The sequence below is a fragment of the Hypanus sabinus genome, chromosome 14 (genome assembly GCF_030144855.1).
Source record: "Hypanus sabinus isolate sHypSab1 chromosome 14, sHypSab1.hap1, whole genome shotgun sequence".
NCBI classification, from domain to species: domain Eukaryota; kingdom Metazoa; phylum Chordata; class Chondrichthyes; order Myliobatiformes; family Dasyatidae; genus Hypanus; species Hypanus sabinus.
This window is the reverse complement of record NC_082719.1, coordinates 28,817,513-28,844,527: the sequence shown is the minus strand read 5'-3', so window position 1 is coordinate 28,844,527 and position 27,015 is coordinate 28,817,513. Positions and strand designations below refer to the sequence as shown.

The window sequence follows — 27,015 nt, the reverse complement described above, 5'->3', positions numbered from 1 at the left end:
AGACAAATTAGTCTTCAAGATCATATCTAACACATCTCAGTTTCTAGTTTAGGAGTTTAAGTGAATACAATAAATAAAAAATGAAAATATTATAGTGATGTACCGCCATCAAATATTTAGTTGATCAGTCAGTCCCAACATCCTTTGCTCCACCAGATTTACAAACTCACTCATCGCTCCATGTTGATAAATACTGTGCAGTACTGTGCAAAAGTCTTAGGCACCTTATCACAGAATTCTGCGAGGAAGCTACCAGTAAAGTTGCTAAAAGAAAAGCAGTGGATGCTGTCTACATGGACTTTCACAAGGCCTTTGACAAAGCCCCACATGGAGGTTGGTGGTCTGGAAGGTTCAGTCGCTTGTCATTCAAGATAAGGAGGTAAATTTGATTAGGCACTGGCTTCACAGGAGAAGCCAGAGAGTGGTAGTAGATGGTTTGAATGCAGGCCCTGGTGTACTCCAGATTCATAACCTATTTGATCTAGTTGTGTGCCACAGAAGTTGGTGTTGGGTCCATTGGCGTTTGTCATCAAAATCAATAATCTGAATGATACCAAAATTGCTGTCATAGTGGACAACCAGCAAGGCAATCAAAGCTTGCAGAAGGATCTGAACCTGCTGGAAAAATAGGCTGAAAAATGGCCTATGGAATTTAATGCAGGTAAGTATGAGCTGGTGCACTTTAGGAGGACAAACCAGGATAGATAGATAGCTACTTCATTGATCGCAAAGGAAATTACAGAGTAACAGCAGCATTACAGGTGCATAGAAATACAAATATTATTTTGTTTCAGAAAAAGAGAGAGATCTACAATAAATATAGGCAGCATGGAGTAAATGAGGTGCTCGAGGAATATAAAGAATGTAAAAAGAATCTTAAGAAAGAAATTAGAAAAGCTAAAAGAAGATATGAGGATGCTTTGGCAAGTAAGCTGAAAATAAATCCAAAGGGTTTCTACAGTTATATTAATAGCAAAAGGATAGTGAGGGATAAAATTGGTCCCTTAGAGAATCAGAGTGGACAGCCAAGAGAGATGTGTGGAGCCAAGAGAGATGGGGGAGATTTTGAACAATTTCTTTTCTTCAGTATTCACTAAGGAGAAGGATATTGAAGTGTGTAAGGTAAGGGAAACAAGTAGGGAATTTATGGAAACTATGATGATTAAAGAGGAGGAAGTGCTGGTGCTTTTAAGGAATATAAAAGTGGATAAATCTCCAGATGCTGACATTCCCTAGGACCTTGAGGAAAGTTGTGTAGAAAAAGCAGGGGCTGTGACAGAAATATTTCAAATATCATTAGAAACAGGAATGGTGCCAGAGGATTGGCATAATGCTCATGTTGTTCCATTGTTTGAAAAGGGTTCTAAGTGTAAACCTAGCAATTATAGACCTGTAAGTTTGACATCAGTGGTGGGTAAATTAATGGAAAGTATTCTTAGAGATGGTATACATAATTATCTGGATAGACAGGGTCTGATTAGGGACAGTCAACATGGATTTGTGCATGGAAGGTCATATTTGACAGATCTTATTGAATTTTTTAAAGAGGTAACTAGGAATGTTGACGAGGGTAAAGCAGTGGATGTTGTCTATAAGGACTTCAGTAAGGCCTTTGACAAGGTTCTGAACAGCAGGTTAGTTAGGAACGTTCAATCTTTAGGTGTTAATATTGAAGTAGTAAAATGGATTCAACAGTGGCTGGATGGGAGATGCCAGAGAGTAGTGGTGGATAACTGTTTGTCAGGTTGGAGGCCGGTGACTAGTGGTGTGCCTCAAGGATCTGTACTGGGTCCAATGTTGTTTGTCATATACATTAATGATCTGGATGATGGGGTGGTAAATTGGATTAGTAAGTATCCAGATGATACCAAGGTAGGTGGCGTTGTGGATAATGAAGTAAGTTTTCAAAGCTTGCAGAGAGATTTAGTCCAGTTAGAAGAGTGGGCTGAAAGATGGCAGATGGATTTAATGCTGATAAGTATGAGGTGCTACATTTTGGTAGGAATAATCCAAATAGGACATACATGGTAAATGGTAGGGCATTGAAGAATGCAGTAGAATAGAGTGATCTAGGAATAATGGTGCATAGTTCCCTGAAGGTGGAATCTCATGTGGATAGGGTGGTGAAGAAGGCTTTTGGTATGCTGGCCTTTATAAATCAGAGCGTTGAGTATAGGAGTTGTGATGTAATGTTAAAATTGTACAAGGCATTGGTAAGGCCAAATTTGGAGTATTGTGCAAAGACGAGGAAATCTGCAGATGCTGGAAATTCAAACAACACACACAAATGTTATGGTCCAGTCCGGAGCCTGCATTCTGGGTCTTGATCCAGTCTACAGACTCCGGACTCCGGGTCTTGTAGCCATCCCTCCTTTCACCCTTAAGTATGTATGTATGTGTATTACCCACTGTTAATTATCTAGTTCTGTAAGACTGTTCTTGTAGTCACCCTGGTCTGAGCTCCCTTCTGATCCCTTGCCTCTGTTGGGTAAGCAGGCTGGGCTGCTGTTGCCTGGTGGGGGACTCCTACCCCTCTCTTCTGATGGGTGGTGCCCTGCAACCTGCCCAGGTGTTCTGTGTCTTTCCTAGGCCCCCGTGTTCCTACCTGGGAGGTGGCCCTGCCCAGGAGCTATGTGGCCTGCCCTGAGGACTCTGACCCTTTCCTACCCCTTGCTCCTGATGGGTTGTGACCTGCATCCTGCCCAGGTGCCCTGTGACCTGCCCAGGCCCCTGTGTTCCTGCCTGGGAGGTGGCCCTGCCCAGGGGGCTATCCTCCCAGCATTCCTTGTCCCATAGACCCATCCTTTAGCCAAGCCAAGGTCCTGCCTTTGCCATGAACTCTCTGAACCCCAGGATCACTGTTGCATGCCATGGTCTCCCCATCTTGTTCTATCCTTTAGATGTTCCTGTTCTGCCCCTAGTACTTCAGTGCCTGTGTCCTGCATTTGGATCCAGTCTCCACATTCCCTTGTGACAACAAAATGCTAATGGAACACAACAGGCCAGGCAGCATCTATAAGGAGAAGCACTGTTGATGTTTTGGGCTGAGACCCTTTGTCAGGACACCAACGCTAGTGTCCTGACGAAGGATTTTGGCCCGAAATGTTGACAGGAAAGATATAGTATAGTGCAATGGTACCTCAGAGGGTAGCACAATGCCATTACAGCTTATGGCGTTGGATTTCAGAGTTCAACTCCCATGTCCTCTAAGAAAATTTCTATCAGCTTCCCGTGAGCTCATGGATTTCCCTCGGGTGCTCCAGTTTTCTCCCACAGTCCAATGATGTACTGGTTGGTAGGTTAATTGGTCATTGTAAATTGTTATTTGATTAGGCTAGTGTTAAATAGATGGGATGCTGGGTGGTACGGCCTGCATAGGAAAGACCTTCCCCACACTGTCTGTAAATTTTAAAGATAGATCAATAAGATTGAAAGAGAGAAAATTCACAAGTGCTTTGCTGGGAATTGTTGACTAGAGTTATAGTGAAAGATAGAATCTATTCTCTGGAGCATTGAAGAATGGGGGGGAAATGTGGGAGAGGTATACAAAATGGTAAGGAGTGTAGGTAGGGTAAATGCAAACAGGCATTTCCCCTGAAGGTGAGTGAGACTAGAACCAGAGGTCATAGGTTAAGGGTGAAAGGTGAAATATTTAAGAAGAACATGAGAGGGAAGTTCTTCAAGAGGGTTGTAAAAGTGTGGAATGAGCTGCCAGTGGCAGTGGTGGATGTGAGTTTGATTTCAACATTTGGGATAAGGACATGGATGGGAGGGGTATAGGAAGCTATGGTCCCGATGCACGTCAATGTGACTAGGCAGAGAAATAGTTCAGCATGGAACAGATGGGCCAAAGGGCCTGTGTCTGTGCTAAAAATACTGTATAACTCGATGGTGGAAGCAGGTACAATTAGAATTTTTAAAAGGCATTCGCACCTGTACTTGAATAAGAAAGCAGTGGAGAGATGTGGGTCCAATGCAGGACGATGGGACTGGCACTGAGGCATCGCAGTTGGGATGCTGGGCCGAAGGGGTCCTTTTCTGTGCTGTACACTTCTATGATTCTAGCTCTTTTCCACTCTTACTTTGGCATAATGCAAGTTTTTAGTCTTATGTAACATGCTTTTATTTACTCATAAACAGAAGAATTAGCATCCATAAATGATGCCATACTTCAGCCCACAAAGGCACTAAAGAGAGCCTTAAATTTTCAGGTCAACAACAATGTGTAAAAAGCAATGTCCATACTAAAGTTATAAACAGAACTGCAGACTTTTTGAAACTTACAGCCAGAGTGCAACTATTGTGGCACACTTGTCTCATAATTTGCAAATCACCCCATTTTTTTTATATCTGGAACAGAATGCAAAGAGCACAGCTTTTATAATGAGCAATGATATTAACACTTACCTCCATTATGACCTGGTGATCATCTAACATTTGAAGCATACAAGATTTAAACCAATCATTTCATACTTGCAGTTATTATCAGTTATACTCAGCTTAGGAATACTTGCCCATTTAAAGAAGTATGTTGTACCACATACACTAAATGCCCACGTTGCCTGCAGAAAACATTGTTGCAAGCAACAAGATAGACTGTATGGAAAATGCCACAAACAAAATAGAATCAGCTTCAACTTCATGACACAAGAAGCAGCAATTTTACTTAATAACTAGGTCAGCGTGTTTTTTGCAAGCTAAGAGCAAACTTTCTCCCCCTAGCTTGGAAGGATAAACAAATTAACAGCAGTAACTTACCAGATGTTTACACGTGTGGTACGTGTGTGCGCTTCGCCTTGAAATCATTAGCTCACCATTTCGTTAAATGGTTCAAACATGGGCAATCAAATCAAAACGTGTTCCAATAATGATATTGTGAATTATTTTGTAAATTAATATATGTTAAAATGATGTAATTTTGTCATTTACTCCTTTTTATCTCACTAATGTTTTGTACTGTTTGCCATTTAAAGTTATCAGATATTAGTTACATTTCTACAATCAAGTGTTTTTTTTAAACTTGCTCAAATTGAACCTAAGCAGCATTAGTTTCTCACTCTGATGCAATTCTATTGTTTGGCATATTAACAGATGTTATTAAAATGGTTTACTGCATCTTGCTTCCTTGTTCCAACAATCGCCATGGTTATGGCTCAATGTCAATTTTATTTAATAGCACTCCTTTGATGTATCTTAAAGCCATATTAAAACTAATGAATAACTGAAAGTTATTGTTGGCATTAACTAAGGTGGGAAAATGTCATAATTGAAATTGACTTTTTCTTTATCTGTCTTTCTTATGTTCCACCTGTTCTTTGTATTTGATATCAATTAAGTTTTTTTTGACATGTAAAAATTGTTTTTTTCCACTTCTCCCCAGTGACACAAACTTTACTTGATTTCCCTATTTTCAAAGTTCTTGTGCAAGACTTAAAAAGCTTACATTCCAAAGATGTATAGATTAATAGAATAATTTGTCACATAAGTGTAATTGGGTGATGTGGAGTCATTGGCCCGGAAGGGCCTGTTAACATGCTGTATCTCTACATAAACTAAAATTCCTAGTTTTCACCACAGCTAATTCAATCCAGTTCACTTCATTCATTCACTGAAATACTTCAGTGGTCAATTAGCCAATAAAATGCTAATGTAAAACCATTGCAATGAGATGCACACAAGAGATTCTGCAGACGCTGGAAATCCTGAGCATTACACACAAGGTACTGGAGGAACTCAGCTAGTCGGGCAGTATCAATGGAGAGATATAAACAATCACCCTGTAACATTGAATTCTTATTTATTTCTCTCCATAGATGCTGCCTGGCCCGCTGAGTTTTTCCAGTATTTTGTGCATGTTGCTCTTTGCAATGTGATGTTTGCCACAGTGGGCAAATAGATGCAAACTTAAATACAATAAACTTGAAACAAAAGGTGTAAAATCTATGAATTAAACTTACGGAATAAAGTTATATAAAACAGGAGAAATGTTGAATCATCCTCTTTCGACATGAAAAAAGTACGAATGGCGATAACTTGGCAAAGTAAATTGCTCATTGTGGAATATACACTACTTCAGTGAAATGTCTTAAGTTAAAAATGCATGACAAGGGTTAGTTTCCTTTTGAGTCAAGCGTTCGTAGTTCAAAGATGGTCCAAAAGCATTGTTTCTGTCAAACCTTAAGGCCTGAAGAAGGGTCTTGGCCAATCATTCATTTCTGTTGATGGCCCCTGATCTGCTGGGTTCCTGCAGCCTTTTGTATGCATTACCTTGGATATCCAGCATATGCAGACTTCCTCGTGTTTGTAAAATCTTAAATTTAAAACTATTTTTTACCTGGAATGGCAGTGATTTCACTTGAAGTCAATTTATCAAATGCCATGGGAATGTGAGTTTCACAGTACTTACAGAGTTCTGAGGTCATTATGCACCAATGAAATAGAGTCAGTATAGTAGTGTCAGCCGATTATAAGTGTTATTAGTATTCATAATGAATGGTATATTTTGAATTTCTTCCCATGTGTGGCTGGAGAATCTTGGTACAATATATATTCAGTGCCACTTTATTAACTACACATTGGTTTACACATTCAGCTAATCAGCCAATCATCTGTCAGCACCTCAATGCATAAAAGCATGCAAACATAGTCAAGAGGTTCAGTTTGTTGCTCAGACTAAACATCAGAATGGGGAAGAAATGGGATCTAAGTGACTTTGACCATAAAATGATTGTTGGTACTATACGGGATGGTTTGAGTATCTCAGACACTGCTGTTCTGGGAGTTCCATACATAACAGACTCTAGAGTTTATAGGATGTTTCCATGATCCTCTCCTATACATTGCTTTTATTCATTTCTATCTAACAAATAGCTCTCAGAAACAGAATCCTTTTGTAACTTAGGATGGGGTTTGCCTGTATTCATAATTATCTTTCTCTTTAGCAATGCAAATTTTATTGTTTATAATACCTTCCAATCAGCTCTAAAATATACTGCAAACAAATTATGAATATGTAAATAAGTGTTTGGAATATTATTACACACAGATTTTCATGCATTTCAGTCATATAGCGTTAATAAATCCAAAAGCATATTTAGTTTTCGTGTTACTAAGGGATATTATGGTTGTATTCTCCAGTTAAATTTATAGATTTATAAAATAACTGCACTTGATTTTTCCCCTAAATAAAATTACTATGCACAAAGCAAATCAAATTAAATTTGAACAATGTCATCACTTTTGCAAAGGTTTTTTCATAAGATGAATTAAAATTCTATTTCTTTTACATTTTAATTATTTGCTGCTGTTTGACAAAAAAAATTCTCACAATGAAAGTCTTAGGGGAATTACTATCTCAGAAATTAATTAAACTTAGTGACTCTGACAATTATATCACAATAGTGTTTTGTTAAAGTTACCTTAATTTCTCAAAGATTCCTTCGTGGGCAGATGTTTGATTATCGTTGACTGAATATCACCAAATTATTCTAGAGAGTGTTGCGTTATTCATTTGAACTGGTGTGCAGCGACACATGCTGTGTGAAGATATGGGGTTAAGAGTAAAGGCTTGTTATTCCAATATGTTATATGAAGCTGAGGATTAATATGTTATATAACTGCTGTACTCTATCATGTCGTTAATGCTGATGATGAATTACGCACATTTGAAATTGTACCTGAGAAACACGGCAGAAAGTTATTTGGCTGTAAAATGAAACATCATAAATATTCACAGTTAATAATTTAGGATTAACTTCCACATGGTCTCAGGGAAAAAAAAAGTGCTGTGGTCCACTTCAATGTGGTATTATTTTCCTGCTTTAACCAGCTCCAGTACGTTAGGTTCCTATTTTAACAGGTTTTCCTGATAGTAATATTGATTTCTAACAATGATATACTATTTTTTGGTTATTTCAAGTGCTTTCTTCCTGAAGGATTTCATTGGAGGCTTCACTCCACTTGGGAATCTAACTCAACGCTTAGTGTCCTCTTTGATCTTTCAGTGTTGAATGATATTTGCATTCGCAGAGTGAGCAGAGTGCCTCACCTCTATGGTAAGTTTACCTGTTCCTAGACCTCACAATTCTCCAATACTTCAAAGCTCAATGCTCCACTGTTCACATTAATGATAGTAGCTAAAGGGGACCAAAACCTGGGAACTCAACTGAATAGCAGCCGAAAAGTAGCTTATGTTTGCAATACTCTATACCTACTGGATGTATCAAAAGCAGCAGAACCTCTTCACATTGCTTGCTCAAGATTATGAATTTCCACACTAACAAACTCAGTAATTGGCCACAAGTATCAGCAGTGGGCACAAATGTAATATGTGTTGGCATTATTAAAGTTGCTTGCATCTCTTAAAGGGGAAGTGCATTTGTCTGCGAAGGGTACTGTGAGGCTTTAGCGGTAGAAGTAGATGAATGGCTAAACTTGGCAGAGAAGGCACCAAGTTTTCTGACAGCATACCGAAGAACTTGGCGAAGAAGTTGGCAAAAAAAAAAACAATCGATCCTATACTTGAATTAAGTCCAGTCTACATAACTTGTCTTCCTAACTCTGGCCCCCAGGTCTGGGCAGCATCCTGGTAATTTTTTTCTGCACTGTTTCTAGTTGAATATATTTTTCCTATGACCTAAACTGTACATAGTACTCCAAGTATAGCCTCCCCAACATCTTATAAAATTTCAACAGAACTTCCTAACCCCTCTACTTAATGCTCTGTCTGATGCCTTATTATTCTTCATATACATAACAATCTAGCCTGCGTTCCCTCGTTCTGCTTCCGTCTCCTTGCATGTCTCTTTCTTCCTCTTCTACACTTCTTGTTTGATAGGTGAAGGGAATACCACAGGTGCACCAAGGCCTGTTAGCAACCCAACTTGTATGAAAGTTTTGAAGCAAGTGTTAATTCAGCATCTGCCACACCTCTGTCTGTGGCGCTTGGAAACTTCAAGCGACTGTGTAGCAAAAATTTGTGGAATGACAACAACAGCCAGGAGTAGTCAATTTGTAACTAATGTGTAAACAATTAACATTTTTCTTTAAACAGCATGACTGGTTAACATATGCTCAGCTCTGCAAGTTTACGAGAGGGAGTTAGTTGAAGCATTAACCCTCAAATAAGTCACAAGCTGTGGCTTAGATCTATGAACAAGGGGTGATTTTCTACAGACTAACTGAAAAGATAGTCTGGTCAATTGTAACATTACTGCGGAGTGGATAACTTCACTCACCCCAACACTGATCTGATTCCACACCCTACGGACTCACTTTCAAGGACTCTACAAATCATGTTCTCAATATTTATTTATTTATTTGTTATTATTTTGTTTTTCTTATTGTATTTGCAAAATGTGTTTTGCACATTGGTTGTTTGTCTCTCTTTGTTTGTGTGTAGTTTCTCATTGATTCTATTGTGTTTCTGTGTATTTATTCTCAACACCCTCAAGAAAATAAATCTCGGTAGTATATGGTGACATACTGTATATGTACTTTGATAATAAATTTACTTTGAACATTTGTAACTTTGTCACTGTGTTCAAGTAATTAAATGCAGACTGAGGACCTAATTCACCATCCAAGGGAAATGGCATGTACAGTTGCAAAGATTTTATCTCAGACAGCAGCATTAGATACCAACAACAATGAGTGAGAAGTAACTGTGTATGTGTGGCAATATAACGAAGCATTGTATCTTGTATTAAGTTGGGAAGGAGTAGGCTTAAACCTGCTGGAAGACTTTGAACAGCGCAGACCCCATAATGTCTTCTCATTCCCCCTAACAAAAGCCAGATGGGGCAGAGGAGGTAAATATATAAATGACGATCGTCCTTCACATTCACCTTCTTCACCCGCTCTGTGGTACATTTGGTTAAGTTGATATGGAAGAGCAGAAATCCATCCCAGGTTTCTTTCCCAATGAAACCACGTATTAATGATTGACTCAGCTGGGAAAAATTAGATATCGTGAGACACAATAGTCTGCAGATACACTGATGGCAGCTGTATAGAGCAGATGAAAGCAGAGATATGGGTTCCTTGCCAATACTGCATAGCAATTAGTAATTTGAAACATATGTGATCTAGACAGGTGCCAAATATTTGAACTTCATGGAAAGGCACTACCACTTTATTATTTTGTGCATTTTCCTGAATCAGTCACTTAAAGTACACCACCAAAAATGGATTGAGCACCATAGTACTAAAAACAATAGTTTTGGCCAAACATCATTTTGATGTTCCAAGTCCTTAAGACTTTTCAAAGAACTTCCAAGTCAGCACAACAGTAACCTGTGTTCACTCCAGTGAGTATTGAATAAAGAAATATCCAACACATACATTTGTAGGGATGAATTACAGCAGACTGAAAAGCTTGAGCATGTAGATATTAAGAAAGACGATGTGCAGGAGCTTTTGGAAAACATCAAGGAGGATAAGTCACCGGGACCAGACGAGATATAACCCAGGCCACTGTGGGAGGTGAGGGAGGAGATTGCTGAGCCTCTGACAATGATCTTTGCATCATCAATGGGAACAGGAGAGGTTCCAGAGGACTGGAGGGTTGCAGATGTTGTTCCATTATTCAAGAAAGGGAGTAGAGGTAGCCCAGGAAATTATAGACCAGTGAGTCTTACTTCAGTGGTTGGTAAGTTGATGAAGAAGATCCTGAGAGGCAGGATTTATGAACATTTGGAGAGGCATAATATGATTAGGAATAGTCAGCATGCCTTTGTCAAAAGCAGGTCGTGCCTTACGAGCCTGATTGAATTTTTTGAGGATGTGACTAAACACATTGATGATTGTAGACCAGTCGACTTATTGAGAAAGTAAGGAGGCATGGGATCCAAGGGGACATTGCTTTGTGGATCCAGAACTGGCTTGTCAACAGAAGGCAAAGAGTGGTTGTAGACAAGTCATATTCTGCATGGAGGTCAGTCACCAGTGGTGTGCCTCAGGGATCTGTTCTGGGACCCCTTCTCTTTGTGATTTTTATAAATGATCTGGATGAGGAAGTGGAGGGATGGGTTAGTAAATTTGCTGATGACACAAGGGTTGGGGATGTTGTGGATAGTCTGGAGGGCTGTCAGAGATTACAACGGGACATTGATAGGATGCAAAACTGGGCTGAGAAGTGGCAAATGGAGTTCAACCCAGTTAAGTGTGAAGTGATTCATTCTGGTGCATCAAATATGATGGCAGAATATAGCGTTAATGGTAAGAATCTTGGCAGTGTGGAGGATCAGAGGGATCTTGGGGTCTGAGTCCATAGGACACTCAAAGCAGCTGCGCAGGTTGACTGTGGTTAGGAAGGTGTACGGTGCATTGGCCTCCATCAATCGTGGGATTGAGTTTAGAAGCTGAGAGGTAATGTTGCACCTATATAGGACCCTGATCAAACCTACTTGGAATACTGTGCTCAGTTCTGATAGCCTCACTACAAGGAGGATGTGGAAACCATAGAAAGGGTGCAGAGGAGATTTACAAGGATGTTGCCTGGAGTGGAGAACATACCTTATGAGAATAGATTGAGTGAACTCAGCCATTTTTCATAGAGCAACGGAGGATGAGAGGTGACCTGATAGAGGTGTATAAGATGATGAGAGTCATTGATCGTGTGGATGGTCAAAAGCTTTTTCCCAGGGCAGAAATGGCTAGCATGAGAGGGCATACTTTTAAGGTGCTTGGAAGTAGGTACAGAGGAGATGTCAGGGGTAAGTTTTTCACACAGAGTGGTGAGTGTGTGGAATGGGTGGTGGAGGTGGATACGATAGGGTCTTTTAAGAGATGCTCGGACAGGTATATGGAGCTCAGAAAAATAGAGGGCTATGGGTAACCTTAGGTAATTTCTCAGGTAAGGACAAGTTCAGCGCAGTTTTGTGGGCTGAAGGGCCTGTATTGTGCTGTAGGTTTCCTATGTTTCTATGTTTCAATGACATTTAACACCATTAGAAGAGATCTGTAATTTCTGGATGAGAAATTTATCAAAAAAACAAAGATATATGTTGGATAATGCATATATTCATACAATGGTTTATTATGTTGGAATACTTAGAAGTATATCATTTCACAATGTAGACTTAGAAAGAAAATAAGCCTTGGCAACTGAGAAAAAGCACCTTTTTTAAAAGTACTTAATGATATATTAGAAATACTTTCACTCTTTTTTTCAGATTCAGGCATGAGCAAAATCTGTTTCATAAAACAAATCTACTGAGCTCCAGTCTTCTATGAACTTCCCAGAAATTGTGCATGGAAGTAATTTCATAGCACCAGAAAATTAAAGAGATTTCTCTTCTTGTGTAGAAATCTTCGATATGTTTTGAAGCGGGTGCTAGTATGACAATCTGTTCCTACTTCATGGGGTGGTCCTGTAGACTTCCTCTGTCAACACTGCATGTTAAATATATCTTAGCATTACAATGCATGTGCTACAGTATCAACTAAGTCGCTAATCAGTTTGTATACAGTTGAAATGTATTTTGATGATCCTGACAAGAATTGGTACAAATGGCCACCTTGCACCGAGCAAACAAAAATCTCGCATCACCTTTGTATGCATGAATAGCACATAATAGGATTTGTGCCTGATCCTTTCTTTGTGATTAACAGATGTTAAACCACATTCACATGTACAGATAAAGCCAGCAAGTCGACTTTGCTTTAACAGTGCTACTTATTGAACCCGTGCTCAGCCAGTTTGGCAATGAAGGGCGGTGTACTGACTGTGAGTGACCACAGAAGCTCCTCGCCTGCCAGCTGCACATGTCGGAAACTCAGACACACGCTGTTTCAGAGTTTCTAGGCATTTAAAATAATGATTGAAAATCCCTTCACAGCACGCGACTGAATTGCTGATGTGTGCTGCTGGCAGGACAAGCTTGTGCACAGAAAATTACCCCTGTAATGCAGGAACTGAGTGGGAGGCTGCAGGGAGTGTTTCTGAGAAACTATTGTACTGCCCTTCGAGCTCCCAGTGGAGTGGAACACATTGACTTCTGGAGTAGATCAGTATCAAAGGCCCTGAAAAGTTAAGTCTAATAAATTCAGTTCACTACATCACAATGGTGCATCCATTTCAGGACTGCGTTCAGGCTGATTGGGATGTTAAGATTCCACAGCAATAATACTCCATCACATTTGGCTTCTTATTTATTTTCTTTAAGTTTGATCAGTCTAGAGGTCTGTCTTGTCCTTTGGCAAGAAAGGAGGTGAGAAACGGTGAGCTGCTAAACTTCCTGCAACTTAAGTGACAGTGAACATGTCACCTACCTAATGAACAAGCAGCATAAAGAAACAGTACTGTGGTTGCACAAGTTTATTTGGGTTTAATGAGGTGGATTGGAGGCCCATCTAAAGAGATGATTCTTGCATATGCCTGACAACGTGAATGTCTGAATGGAACTCTGTGAACCCCCAACACTTTAGCCTTAAAGTTCATTGCACCCAGCTCTCTACAAGTGAGTCACTCGAGGCAATGCCCAGAGACAATTAGCATTCAGGACTCAAGTATGCCAGTTACAACACTATAGTCGTGTGACTATCCGTTGGAGACACTTGTTGGAGACACTGGCAGAAGACACGTTTGTATTTTAAGCAGGTGTCGAAAGCAGCCTTTCTTTTGCTTGTGATGTTCTTAATAACAAATGAAAACATAAAAAAAGGAGAAGGAAGAGCCGGCCTTAGTGTCTGCTCTGTCATTCAATGACATCATGGCTGATAGCTTTATCTAGTGCCATCTTCCAGCACTAACCTTGAGTATCTTGATCTCCTGAATCTGTGACACTATCGTGTTACAGTGATGTCATCAACAACACTGCTTTTAAGTTCAAGTTCAAGTTCCCATTCATTGTCATTCAACCATAAACGTGCACACTTACAGACAAAACAATGTTCCTTTTGGACCAAAGTGCACAACACAGTACCTATAACTCGCACACAACACAAAGCTCGGGTAGAAAATGAGTGTGAGTTAGTCCAACACTGTAGAAACGTTCTTCCGTTGGCACAGGCCAACGTCTGATCCTGCTGCCAAGAAATTCTTTTGGGGGATAGGCTATTACATGGAGGAAGTAAGAGCACAAATCTTGTCATGCACAAGCCAGGGGAAAAAATATTCCAGTGAGTGAAAACCCAAAAAGAAAACTGCTGATGCTGAAGCTGTAAAAATAAAAACAGAAAAACAGAAAATTCAACAAGTTAGGTGGTATTTGAGGAAGAGCATAAGAGCAGAATTGGGCTATTTGACCCATCTAGTTTGCTCTGCCATTCCATTATGGCTGATGTATTATCCCTCCCAACCCCATTCTCCCACCTTCTCCCCAGAACATTTGATGCCCTGAATAGTAAGGCATTGGAGCAAAATTAAAGTTCCAGATCTAAAATAGCAATATCTTCTCTTTACCAAATTGTTGCCTGACCTGCTCTTTTCCCAGCGTTCTCTGTTTTATTACAATAAAAATAATCCAACGAGATTTTATTGCAGCAAGTAACTTCTGAACTTCCTCTAAACTTATCTGTTGAAAACTGGCCTTCATTTAAAATTGAGGCCATTTATCCCCCACAGAATAGCAAACACTACTCTAGTATTGGACAATTGGCGTCTTTGCAAGAGATCAACAATTGTCAAGAAAGTGATTGAGCATTTTGTAAAGACAAGTTCTATCATCTGGTTTTCTGCATGGGAGAATTCAGAATAGGAAATAACGATCCCTGCATTTGAACCAGCAATAGATGCAAAAATGTAATCCATAATAGAATAAACATATCTATTCTCCAGATGGGGTATATTCTTCAAAAGATAGAATATTTATTCCTGCCTCGTATTTATGTGCTTTATAAGAGTATAAAATATTGTTGATATTGTTATTTTCCATTTGACTGAAATGTGTTTGGAAATTTATTCTGAGTAACTGAAGAATTCCAACACTTAAACAGAACATCTCTATTTTTGGGATTTAATGTCTAACATTACTTTTCTACCTTTTCTTTAGCTACCTTTTGTCCAAACTGTTGTGGTTGTTTGCAAACCACACAACAAAAATCTCTTAGGGAATCTCTTTGGGTAAGTTTCAAAAAAACCATATAATTGTGTCACGTCAATGATTTGAGCAGATGTATTATTTATTGCAAGCAATGTAGCTGCATTCAGATAATGACAAAATCTTAAAGATAATGGTCAACAATAGGCTCTTAGAAATGTACTGTCACAGGCCTTGACACAAAACGTTTACGATTCCTTTCCCTGCACAAGTGCTGCCTGACCCAATGAATTCCTCAGGCAGGTTCCAGCACCCTACACTCCTACGTATCTCCCAGAAACACCTAACTGAACAACATTATAGAGTGTCTGTTTGACTTGTGTGCGACTTCATACATTTCCAGAAACATTTTTTATTTAAGTGATTCAACACCATTTCTAAGCCCAACCTTGGACACAAAACAAAGATTAGTAATCACCATATTTTCTGCAATCTCTTCAGTAAAGTTAATTCTGTGCAACATTCCCTCTGTTATTTTTACAGCTACGTGTACCAACCATTGCTCAGTGCGGGATTTTTTTTACATAACTTGAAAACTGGGCAGCACTTTAATAAAATATTATATAAAAGTAAATTCCAGCTGCATGGCAACAACTGTGTGCATGGTTGCATTTCATTATGGCGTGGCTTAGAGAGAACTGTGATCTGGTGTCACAGTATAGCAGTTGCTTTGTAAATGCATAGATCAAACTCTTTTGCACCTAAGGTAGCTGTAATAGGACAGATGTTGTTGCTAAAAGATTTGTACTGTTTTCTATTGGCTCTCCTCCAATATGTCATGTCTAAGCTTGGAGAAAATTAGAAGCCGGACATTTGATACATCCTTTAATTTTGAACAAGTCTGGAGACCTTTTATTCAATATTTTCACATGATTTAACTTATTTTTATTTATTTATTTTTCTCTATTCTCTTTGGGGAAAATCCTTATCCATGAAGGTTCGGAGACGACTGGAAGGATGTGGTTTTTTTTCTGTCTCTGTTTTTTTCTAATTTTGTCCTCAATTGGACTGCCCAATCTTGCTTTTTCTTTCCTTTTTTCATCTTTCTTTTTTTTAATTTTTTGTTTCAGTTTAGTTAGTGGGGCTTTTTTTTCTTTATCAATAAAATTTCCAATCTTTTCTTTCATGATTGCTATGAGGAGTTTTTTTTACCATTGTATATATAACAGCATAATATTTAACTTATTTGATTTTGATATTATATACTTTTTGTTTTTACTGTTGCTGTTTATATGTATTTTATTTTATCTACTTGTTAAACTCCTCTTCCGATTTGTATGTTCTTTACTCAATAATCAATAAAAAGATTGAAAAATGAAATGAAATGAATAAAAGATTTGGATTAAGATTCAGACACAGCTGTTTGAAAAGTCTGGTTATTTTAGGAATACAACTATCTGAGATGGAAATAGAATCTAGTACACAAAATAATTCAAATTCCAAAGTTAGCGCAAAGCAAAAGAGGCAATTTCAGCAGGCAACGATTTTCCTAGCATCCCAAGCAACCAAAATGAGCCTTTAAATTCTCAAGGAACAATAGAGGGAAGTTCTCCCATGTTTCCAATCACATGTTTGGGGAAATGTTCCTACTGTGTCCTAATTCATATTAGCGGAAGACTCATCAGAATCCACTTTCCAGTTTAAAAAGGTTCTAATAGTAACCACAAAAAATACAGTAATTGGTCTCAGAGGGGATTAATTGCCTTCCACAAGTATCCACTTGCTTGAATTGGAGTTGAAATATATTTTTTCCTGTTACTCCTCTGCCATTCTATCAGTGCAATCTCAATTAGAAAAGACATAAAAAACATAGAGAGCCTGCAGCACAATACAAGCCCTTCAGCCCACAAAGTTGTGCTGAAAATGTCCCTGCCTTAGAAATTACTAGGGTTACCCACAGCCCTCTATTTCTCTAAGCTCCATGTACCTATCCAAAAGTCTCCTAAAAGACCCTATCGTATCCGCCTCCACCACTGTTGCCAGCATCCCATTCCACGCACTCAACACTCTGCATAAAAAACTTACTCCTGACATTTCCTCTGTAGCTACTCCCAAACACCTTAAACCTGTGCCCTCTTGTGGCAGCCATTTCAGCCCTGGAAAAAAGCCTCTGACTATCCACACGATCAATGCCTCTCATCAACTTGTACACCTCTGTCTGATCACCTCTCATCCTCAGTCACTCCAAGGATAAAAGGCTGAGGCACGCTCCCCAATCCAGGCAACATCCTTATAAATCTCCCCTGCACCCTTTCTACGGTTTCCACATCCTTCCTGGAGTGAGGCGACCAGAACTGAGCACAGTACTCCAAGCGGGTAATTCTGATTTTCTTGTCCGAATTTTGTGATCAACATCACTAATATGCCCCTAAAGTATAGCAAAATCCCGCCAAAACAGTAATAATACCGTCTCATGTGGAATTAAATGGTCTGGAAGATGATGGAAGAAGAATAAGAGATGCATTACATCATGGACTAGTTCTGGTTGTCAATGTAGAAATTCTCTGTTCAAGATTTCAGAACTTGAGGCATAACTGGTAGTTATTTTACAAAATATGCTTGGAAATTTTAGAAGTGAACTTGAAACTTCACAAAAGCCATGAGTGTTCTAAAGGTGGCATGGTGGACTAGCAGCCCAGCAATTCTGAGCATGAGCAAGAAGAGGAAGCGTAAACTGGGGATGTTTGACTCTTGCATCTGTGCAGTCAGAGCTGGGGTCTAGGATGTGGAAATAAACAAAAATGCTAATGTTTGAAATATGAAATAAAAAAATGTTAGATACCCTCAGCAGGTCAGTGTGCATCTGCAAATGGGAAGAAAATGCTAACATTTCAGTCCTGGATCTTGCCAGTTCATCTGAATTGGAGAAGGGGAGGTAAGCAAGCTAGTTTTCAGTAACGATGAATGTGGAGGAAGGATGAATAGGACAAAGGGAATAGGATAGATTGAGACCATATAGGTTAGTAGAGTAGTTTGAGTAGCAGTTAGAAGCGCATTAAGCTTCTCTGAGTGTGTTATCAATAGTGAGGTTATGGGACATACCCAGATTACAGAAACAAATAAAATGAAAAACTGAGGCAAAATGAGGACAGGAAGGAATTCCTGACAAAGAGTCTCAGCCTGAAACGTTGACAGCGCTTCTCCCTATAGATGCTGCCTGGCCTGCTGTGTTCCACCAGCATTTTGTGTGTGTTGATGTTTGAATTTCCAGCATTTGCAAATTTCCTCATGTTTGCACAGGAAGGAATTATTCTGATATGGACAGAATAAAATGGTGAGTTACATAAAGCTCAATAGTAGGTTGCCTTTAGTTACAGAAACTGCTGCAAAAATCCTATAATCCAAATCAAAAATCAACCACAAGATTACTTATTGTGTGAAATGCACACAAACTGAGAACAAATGTCCTTCAAAGTACTCCTTTATCAGTTACATTCAAAATTGCAAATGCTTATTCCTCATGTTATATATTGTTTACCTCAATGTAAAGAATGGCTGCTTTCTTTTTTTTGTACCCAAGATACTGTCTATGCCTAGGACATGCAGTTTACTAACATAGCATAACAATAAACTAACATAACAACTATACAACTAGGAATCACTGGGAGCCTCAGCCTTTACTTAATGGGGTTGAAGATATCAGCTGATGTTTTTCACACTGCCAGACAGCAAAACGTCCAAGAGTACAAAGGTCATGAATGAATCTGAAGGTGAAGTGCAGTGTATCAGTAGTATTGATTACCAGGGAGCCCCATCCAAGAGGACATCAAATCTTCTTTTCCAGCACCTTTCTAACTCTAGTGCCAAAAAAATTTGTGAGAAAGTACACAAAACGCTACCACTGGTTAATTAGAAAATGAAAATTAGAGTCCTACTGGTTGCAGCCGCACTACATCCTCTTGAAAATTGCAGCAGGTTGACTGCCAGTGGCAACATGATCACCAACTCCAGCATAAGATTAGTGATCAATGCTTTCACACACTTAAGAAAGGCCTTGCTTGGTATTACAGAAATAAAGGCAGTTGTGTCTCTTGCAATTTTCTGAAAGGCTTGTACAAAGCCCAGAGGAATTACAATGTGGGTGGCCAATTACCTCAGCAGCTATTGAAGAACCAAGTACACTGGATCTCAAAAACACATGGATCTTAAGAAGAGCCATTTATAATGAGGCCATCAAAGAATAGTTCATCATAAATGCAAAATAATGCTTTCAATATAGGATCAATACTGCCAGAAGAGTTTATCAGGAACTAACATAATTCATTTTACACTTAATGGTGGAGTCTATTAAGAATATAATGACCAAGTTCTTTCTTAATAATTATGATTCATGAGGAATAATTTATCGATTTTGTGGTCCCATTTGGAAATCTTATCTGCCTCAAGCAGTGAATAGAAATAATTCTAAATGGTCATAAAATCAGGCACAAAATACATTCTAATGTCTGAGATGCATTCTCGGTAGCTGAGCGTGCTTGCCGGGAGCATAAAAATCTTAAAAATTAACCCTTCATCTATTCAGACTGCTGAGCACGATGTAGCAGCTGAGAGTCAGATATTGTTGTCCTCCTCTGCCAATTGATGGTACCAATATGAAGCAGACAATAAATATTGCTTAGGCTTCACCACAGTGTCTAAAGCAGAGACAAGAAGAAATTTCTTCTCTCAGTGTATTGTGAATCTTCAGTACGGTTTTGCTGGGATTACTGCAAAATCTTAGACATTGAGCATATTCAAAGAAGAGATTGTGAATGTTTGATCATGAATGGAATCTAAGATATGGAGCTATTACCAACAAAGAGCACTGAGGTAAAAAAAAATGGCCATGAGCTTAATGAATGGTATGGTATGGGCCTCTGTTGCTCAGGGTCAACCATGGGTGTTCTGTCCTAGCTGTCTAAATATGTAAGCCTGGGCAGTACAATATGGAGAGCAAGCCATTGTCCATGTCGCAAGCTCGCCCTCTCCATACATCTGATGAACATAAAGGAACGGCAAAGACCGATACAGTTTGGCACCAGCAGCATTGCAGGAGTTGCCTGTCAAACTCAAAGTAGGACTGCCTTAGTTCAAAGTTCAAAGTAAAATTTATTATCAGAGGACATACAACACTGAGATGTTTTTTTCCCCACAGGCATATTTAGCAAATCTATAGAACACTGCCAGCTGGTGGTGTAGTGGCATCAGCGCTGGACTTCGGGGCGAGTGGTCCCAAGTTCGAAACCCACTGGCTCCCTTGCACGTTCTCCATCCACGCCTGGGTTGAGTATCGAGCTAGCAACTCGACCTCATAAAAAAACCTGGAGAGGGATGGGCTCCGCCAGGTTTCAGATGCCGGAGACACACCGTACAATGAGCAATCACCAAAAAGATCGGTGCAAAAAGCCTGTCATGACGGTGCCCCGACGACTCCACCAGGATGTAAGGGCGTGCACGCACACACGCATAGAACAGTAATTGTAAACAGAATCAATGAACAACAAACTGTGCAAATGCAAATATAAATAAATAATAATAAATAAAGAGTCCTTAAAGCAAGACCTTTAGTTATGGGAACACCAGAAATAGAATGAGTATGGTTATCCCCTTTTGTTCAAGAGCCTGATGGTTGAGGGGTAGTAACTGTTCCTGAACCTAATGCCATGAGTTCTGAAGCACTTGTAAGCTCTAGCTGATGGCAGCAGTGACAAAAGAGCATGGCCTGGTGGGGTGAGAATCTGTGATGACGGATGCTGCTTTTCTATGAAAATGTTTCATGTAGAGACTCCAGCTCCAGATTTTTCCTTCAAGGTTGACTTTGAAGCCCTCCCCATGAATGGGTTTAGCTGCAAGGTAGCTGAGGTTTGAGATCAGGGTTTTCCTTCTCCTAGATGAGTTACCGACCACGGCTGATGAGCCCCATCTGCTTGAAGCTTTAAGGCACCAGGAACCCACTTTTGCTCCTTCTGTCAGTAGGAACGGTTCCACCAGGTTTAGTAGCTAAGCCACACGTGAAGGCCAGGAGCTGGACAATTGTCAGAGGCTATTTGAGATGCACACCATTGGGAGCATTTAATAGGTAGCGGAAGTTTATCCCCATTGTCACCCCCGGCTATAACAACATTAATGAACCAGTGATATGAATGATAAGGTTACCATGTGGCCTACTCCATTTCCACTGCTTACGCCTTCCGCAAAATATACTCTCTATGGCAAAACAATTCACTTAATTACTTTAACTGCTTTCATGATATACTTTGCATGATTATATGGGTGAAATTCTTGCTGCTATCAAGTAATGCTGAACTCACATTTAAAAAACTTAAAAAGAGTCTCCAAATTAGTAATATTAAGCCTTCAGTTTTAGATGGAAGTCATGAGTGCCTGTAATTTAAAACTACACTTAGCCAAGTTGGGGCCTGTAAAGAGTAACAAGTGTCCTAGTCCATTTATTCTTTAACATGGTTTACTCCAAGAAGGAATGCTATACTGGATTAATTTCCTGCTGAGAAAAACAGTTTTCACATATTCAGCATGAGGCCTGTCATTTGAAAACAGGGATCCATAGAAATTTCTTCTCTCATAGGACAGTGTTCCTCAGAAACTCCCTGATCCAGAGCATTTGATATACCTAAGGTGGTGAGAGTTAAGTATTTGAAGGATCGAGTGATTGAGGAGAGGTGGTACTGACAAAGGGTTGAAGCCTGTATAAGTTAACCATAAATACAGGGCAAGCTTGAGAGGCCTGACTGCCAACTTCTGCTTCTGTTTTCTTATGTTTTTGTGTGGGATTTTTGGTCAGGACCTATAGAGGCCTAGTGTAAGCATCAAAAAGAGTGTATCATCTCCAAAATTACCGACACACCTTATCTCTAATAAAATCAGTAGATCCAACATTCTTTTTGTTCCTCTTCTTAGAGCAGAGATCTGAAGAGGAAGCCTAATCCCAAGGGGCTGCCAAAGAAAAAGAAGAGGAAGAGGAAAGATCGCTGCCCAAAATGTTGACTGCTTATTCCTTTCCATAGTTGCTGCCTGACCTGTTGAGCTCCTTCAGCATTTTGAATGCGTTGCCCTGAATATCCAGCACCTGTGTTAGAGGATGTTCACCCCAGCCCCACCCTTCAGAGAAAGTCACTAAGGGACAGCATGCTGATGAGAATGAGAAACAGACTTAGGCATAGACTATTGCTGTCGTCTGTAGTAGGAGCAGAAGGACAGGAAGAAAAGCTACTGCAGAAGATCAAACTTATAAGGCACAAGTGTAATAACTGACCTGGATAGCAGAAGATACACTGGTCAAGGATGGAATAATTAACCAGCAGAGATGTCAAAGGGCACAATCCCACACAATGTCATGTGTGAGTTCAATTGTGGCATGTTGAACCTATGGTAGGAACAGAAACATAGCTGAAGGTATTCAATTTTGGATTTTCAGGAAATAGGAGAATAAATTTCTAAAAGACAACTATTTATAAATACGGTCACCTCCAACAACATGCAAGAGACCACTCTGGAGCCAAGAAAAATTACTACATTCCAAACTAAGCCCAATTTTATCAGAAAAATATGCTGCAGTCCTATCATATACATCCAAAAACAGTATTTCCAGGCAAGCTTTACTTACATTTATTCTAACTTACGTTATCATACTGAGACATTCAGTTAAAGAAGTTATTTCAAAAATTAAAAATCATTCTACCGAAACTAAACTAAAGTCATACTACTTGGTATTACTGCACTCCTGTCAAAGCTCAATATATGATCACTGCCTGGATTCAGGTATGCCCAGTTAGGTTTCAGGTATGTCCAGTTAGGGTGAAGCCTTGTCCATAGGAAAGCCTACTTCTCAGAAGTTCTCAAAGTTATTATGATTGTGGTAAATGGATTTGGATCTCTGCAGATCATTTTGTGGAAAAAGCAACATGGAGCCTCTCATCCATTTCTGATAATAAATGGCCTGTACTAGCTCAGATTTCCCTACCACATGCTGATGCATATGATAATACAAAACTGAAAATGGAAATATTTCAAATCAACTCTGTTTGCAATTCATATCTTGCCTGTCTATCTCTGTTATCAATTATCTACCTGGGCATAACAGTCATAAAGCCAATAAAGATATGATTAATTGAACAAAACATTGCAAATGTGAAATGGCATTTGGATTATGGAGATTGATTACCTCAGGAAATAAAGTCCGGCAGATGGCTGAACTAAGATCCTATCCACCTTCTCCAAACAAATGTTCGCAATGCAGAGTTCATGCATTCTCTACGGTGGTCCCAGCCAATATTTTTCTGCAAGTAATATCACGTAAAGACATACTATCTGATTATTGTTTCAATGCGGTTGAAACAAATTGAAACTAACAGCCTTGCTCCTGCAAAATGAGAGCTACAATACTTAAACTTTGTCAAGGCATCTTAAACATGAGAAAGTCTGCAAATGCTAGAAATCCAAAGCAATGCACACAACATGCTGGAGGGACTCTGCAGGTCAGGCAGCATCTATGGAAAAGAATCAACAGTCAACATTTTGGGCTGAGGCTCTTCCTCAGTCCTGAAGAAGTGTTCCGACACAAAACGTCAGCTATTTATTCTTTTCAGTAGCTGCTGCCTGACCTGGTGAGTTCCTCCAGCATTTTGCGTCTGTTGCCCTAGAGGTATTTTGAAGTTTTAAAGATATATAAGGTCTACAGAACTCCTTTATATAAAAAAAATCAACCCTTTGTTCTATATTAAGAAACTGAGAAATTCAAGTTGACTGAAATATCATTACTTCAAAGTTTTGTGCTCATTAATCTGATAAATGTTATCATTAGCAATAATCAGATTTGGTAAAACCAGGTGTAAACGTTCTTCTACTCTTCAAGTATGGAACACCACAAACTTCAGCCTACACTGTTTGACATAAGTTTATATGAAGTATGAGTAAGAGTTGAAGCCATTCACTGTTTCAAGCCTGTTTTGATAAGATCATGCTTGGTCTTCCAAAATAATCCCTTATATATATCAGCTGTTTTGTGGCCCTCTGGATGTGGTTGCAAATATGTATTAATTTATGTTATTTTTTAATGAGAACATATCTCACATCCAAAATCAGAGAAGCAGTGAAGTAGACCAGTAATTGTAACTAATGCTCTAGATGTGAAAGTTTCATCAACAATATTAAGTGCAGTTGCACTTTGTTGAATTACTACACAAGGAACCATTGATCGAAACACATGAGCTCATATCCCAAAGTAGCAGCTGAGCAATTAAAATTCAAAGAATTTAATAAATATCAAATTATAAAAGAAGGCTCTAAACTTTGTAACAACAATCATAAAGCTACTCGTTTGCTGTGATAAACAAGAGAATATCTGCAGATGCTGGAAATCCAAACAAAATACTCAAAATGCTGGAGGAACTCAGCAGGCCAGGCAGCATCATTTTGTTCTACTTGTGCTGTTTCTTGTAAAATGTGTGTATAATTTATGTTTAAATTGTGATTTTTCTGTTGAATGCTGCCTACCTGTTGATGTGTGTAGTTGTAAGAAAACTTTTCATTGCATCCGTGCATACATGTTCCTGTGCATACAACAATAAACTCAACTATGACTAGAAAAACATACTTTCTTGCACAACTATCATTCAGGAAAGAAAATCTATTATCACTTCCTATACTAGCCTGTTTATGATTCCAGACACACCCATGCAGTTCAGTTTTAACTGCCTGCTCAGTTCAGATGTAATAAGCAATGATCTTTCAGTCCTGGGATTATCATAAATGTCCATCCCAAAAACCAACACGTCATCCTCATGCTAATGCTAAAATATTTGTAGATGACCTGATTCTGGCTCAATTTTTTTAAATGCTTAGACGACTTTCTGACTTAGGGAACGTTCAGTCATAATCTCACATATGATGAATGACTTTGCATTAAGCACCTACACAAAATGTCTGAACTTGGGGTTCATCTCATAGCGAGTGGGAGTAATAAGAACACTCTATTCTAATACTGTGTTAATCAATTCATCCACCCTTATAATCTGTGTTTCTTTGTTTGCCTAATCTCTTTCGTGCTTACCTTTTCTGATTTGTCTTGCAGCCTTTTGTTTGTTCCTGTACAGCATGGTAGAGTAGTGGTTAGCACATGCTTTACAGTACAGAGGACCTAGGTTCAATTCCTGCCACTGCTTGTACATTCTCCCTGTGACCTTGTGGACTTCCATCAGCTGTTCCAGTTTTCTCCCATAGTCCAGGATTAAATCGGGCGGTTGCTGGGTGGTGCAGTTTGAAGGGCCAGAAGGGCCTATTCCACATTGTATCTCAATAAATTAAACAAAAATAAATTCCATTCCAGTCCCCTTTACTGCCTTGGACCTCTTTGCCAAAAAAACAGAATTTTGTGTTACAATGAGAGCTTTCTGAATTATAATGCAGTTAACTCATGCACTCTAATATAATTTATTCAGAGGACTCTATCATGTTGGTAGCATTTTTATTTAATAAGTTCACATTTGTCTTAGAGTCTTCCTGATTGCATCTTCTGATAAGTCCTTTGAGATCCTTTGTGCCAAACAGCATTTTGGGAAGGGCATCAGTGGGTGTGATGCTTTGACTGAATTCTGATCTTCTGCCCTCACATGTTAAATGGCTGCTGTCTGTGCTGCAATGTAACCTAAAGATGAGGGGGCTGCCTTGCTTTTGTTTCTACAGTTGTTCTAACAGAATTGTGCACAATTTTCTTGGTGCATAGATAGTTTCCAATCACTGTGAAGTTAACATTGGACTTTTCTTGCATGCACTTCTGGTCGCACCATTACAGTAAGTATGTAGAGGCTTTGGGAACTATAGAAAAGAGGTTTACCAGGGAACTGTCTGTGGTAAACAATGTGTATACTTGTCTGGACATGCCCCTCTGCTGACTGCTCCTGTGTCTCCTCCCACAGACCCCGGTATAAAGGCGATTGGAGGCACTGCTCCTCCCTCAATCTCCAAGATGTCGTGGTCATGTTTGCAGCTAATAAAAGCCTATCTTTTGCCTCCCGTCTCCGAGAGTTATTGGTGGTGCACTACTGTCTGGATTAGAGCATACGGGCTATAGTGAAAGGCTGGATAAGTATCAGGGGCTGAGGGACACATGATAGAAATTTAAGCATGAATAAGCATGTATGTTAGACATTTAGAAACTTTTTCCCAGGGTAGAAACATCAAATACTGAAGGAAAGTGAGGGGAAAGAAGTTTAAATCAGGTATGCAGAGCAAGATTGCTTTTTACATAGAGAGTGAAACAGACTAGCAAGGGTAGTGGTGCTAGTTGTTGTGATAGTGATGTTTCAGAAGCTTCTGGACACATGAATATGCAGAAGCAGAGGGATGTCGATCACATACAGGCCAAAACTATTTAGTTTAATTTGGCATCATACGGATTGTGGACAAAACAACTTGTTCCTTGTTCCTATGTTCTATGATTGATGTCAGAGGTGGGTAAATTAATGGAAAGTATTCTTAGAAAGGCATATATAATTATCTGGATAAACAGGGTCTGATTAAGAATAGTCAGCATGAATTTGTACATGGAAGGTCATGTTTGACAAATCTTATTGTATTTTTTGAAGAGGCTATGAGGAAAGTTGACGAGGGTAAAGCAGTGGATGTTGTCTATATGGACTTCAGTAAGGCCTTTGACAAGGTTCTGCACAGAAGGTTAGTTAGGAAGGTTCAATCATTAGGTACTAATATTGAAGTAGTAAAATGGATTCAACAGTGGCTGGATGGGAGATGCCAGAGAGTAGTGGTGGATAACTGTTTGTCAGGTTGGAGACCAGTGACTAGTGGTGTGCCTCAAGGATCTGTACTGGGTCCAATGTTGTTTGTCATATACATTAATGATCTGGATGATGGGGTGGTAAGCTGGATTAGTAAGTATGCAGATGATACCAAGGTAGGTGGCGTTGTGGATAATGACGTAGGTTTTCAAAGCTTACAGAGAGATTTAGATCAGTTAGAA

The 27,015-nt window shown here is 39.3% G+C and overlaps 1 long non-coding RNA gene across 3 annotated transcripts in view; it reads right to left on the bottom strand.

Annotated features, from left to right (window-relative positions):
- Positions 1 to 26,339, bottom strand: part of LOC132404636 (uncharacterized) — a 48,983-nt gene extending 22,644 nt beyond the window's left edge. For 2 of the 3 annotated variants that reach the window (XR_009515614.1, XR_009515613.1), the window contains exon 1: positions 22,294 to 26,339. This is a non-coding gene — a long non-coding RNA (uncharacterized LOC132404636). The remainder of the gene's footprint in view (positions 1 to 22,293) is intronic. The other variant, XR_009515615.1, reaches the window with a different exon arrangement.
- Positions 26,340 to 27,015: the final 676 nt, after the last annotated feature.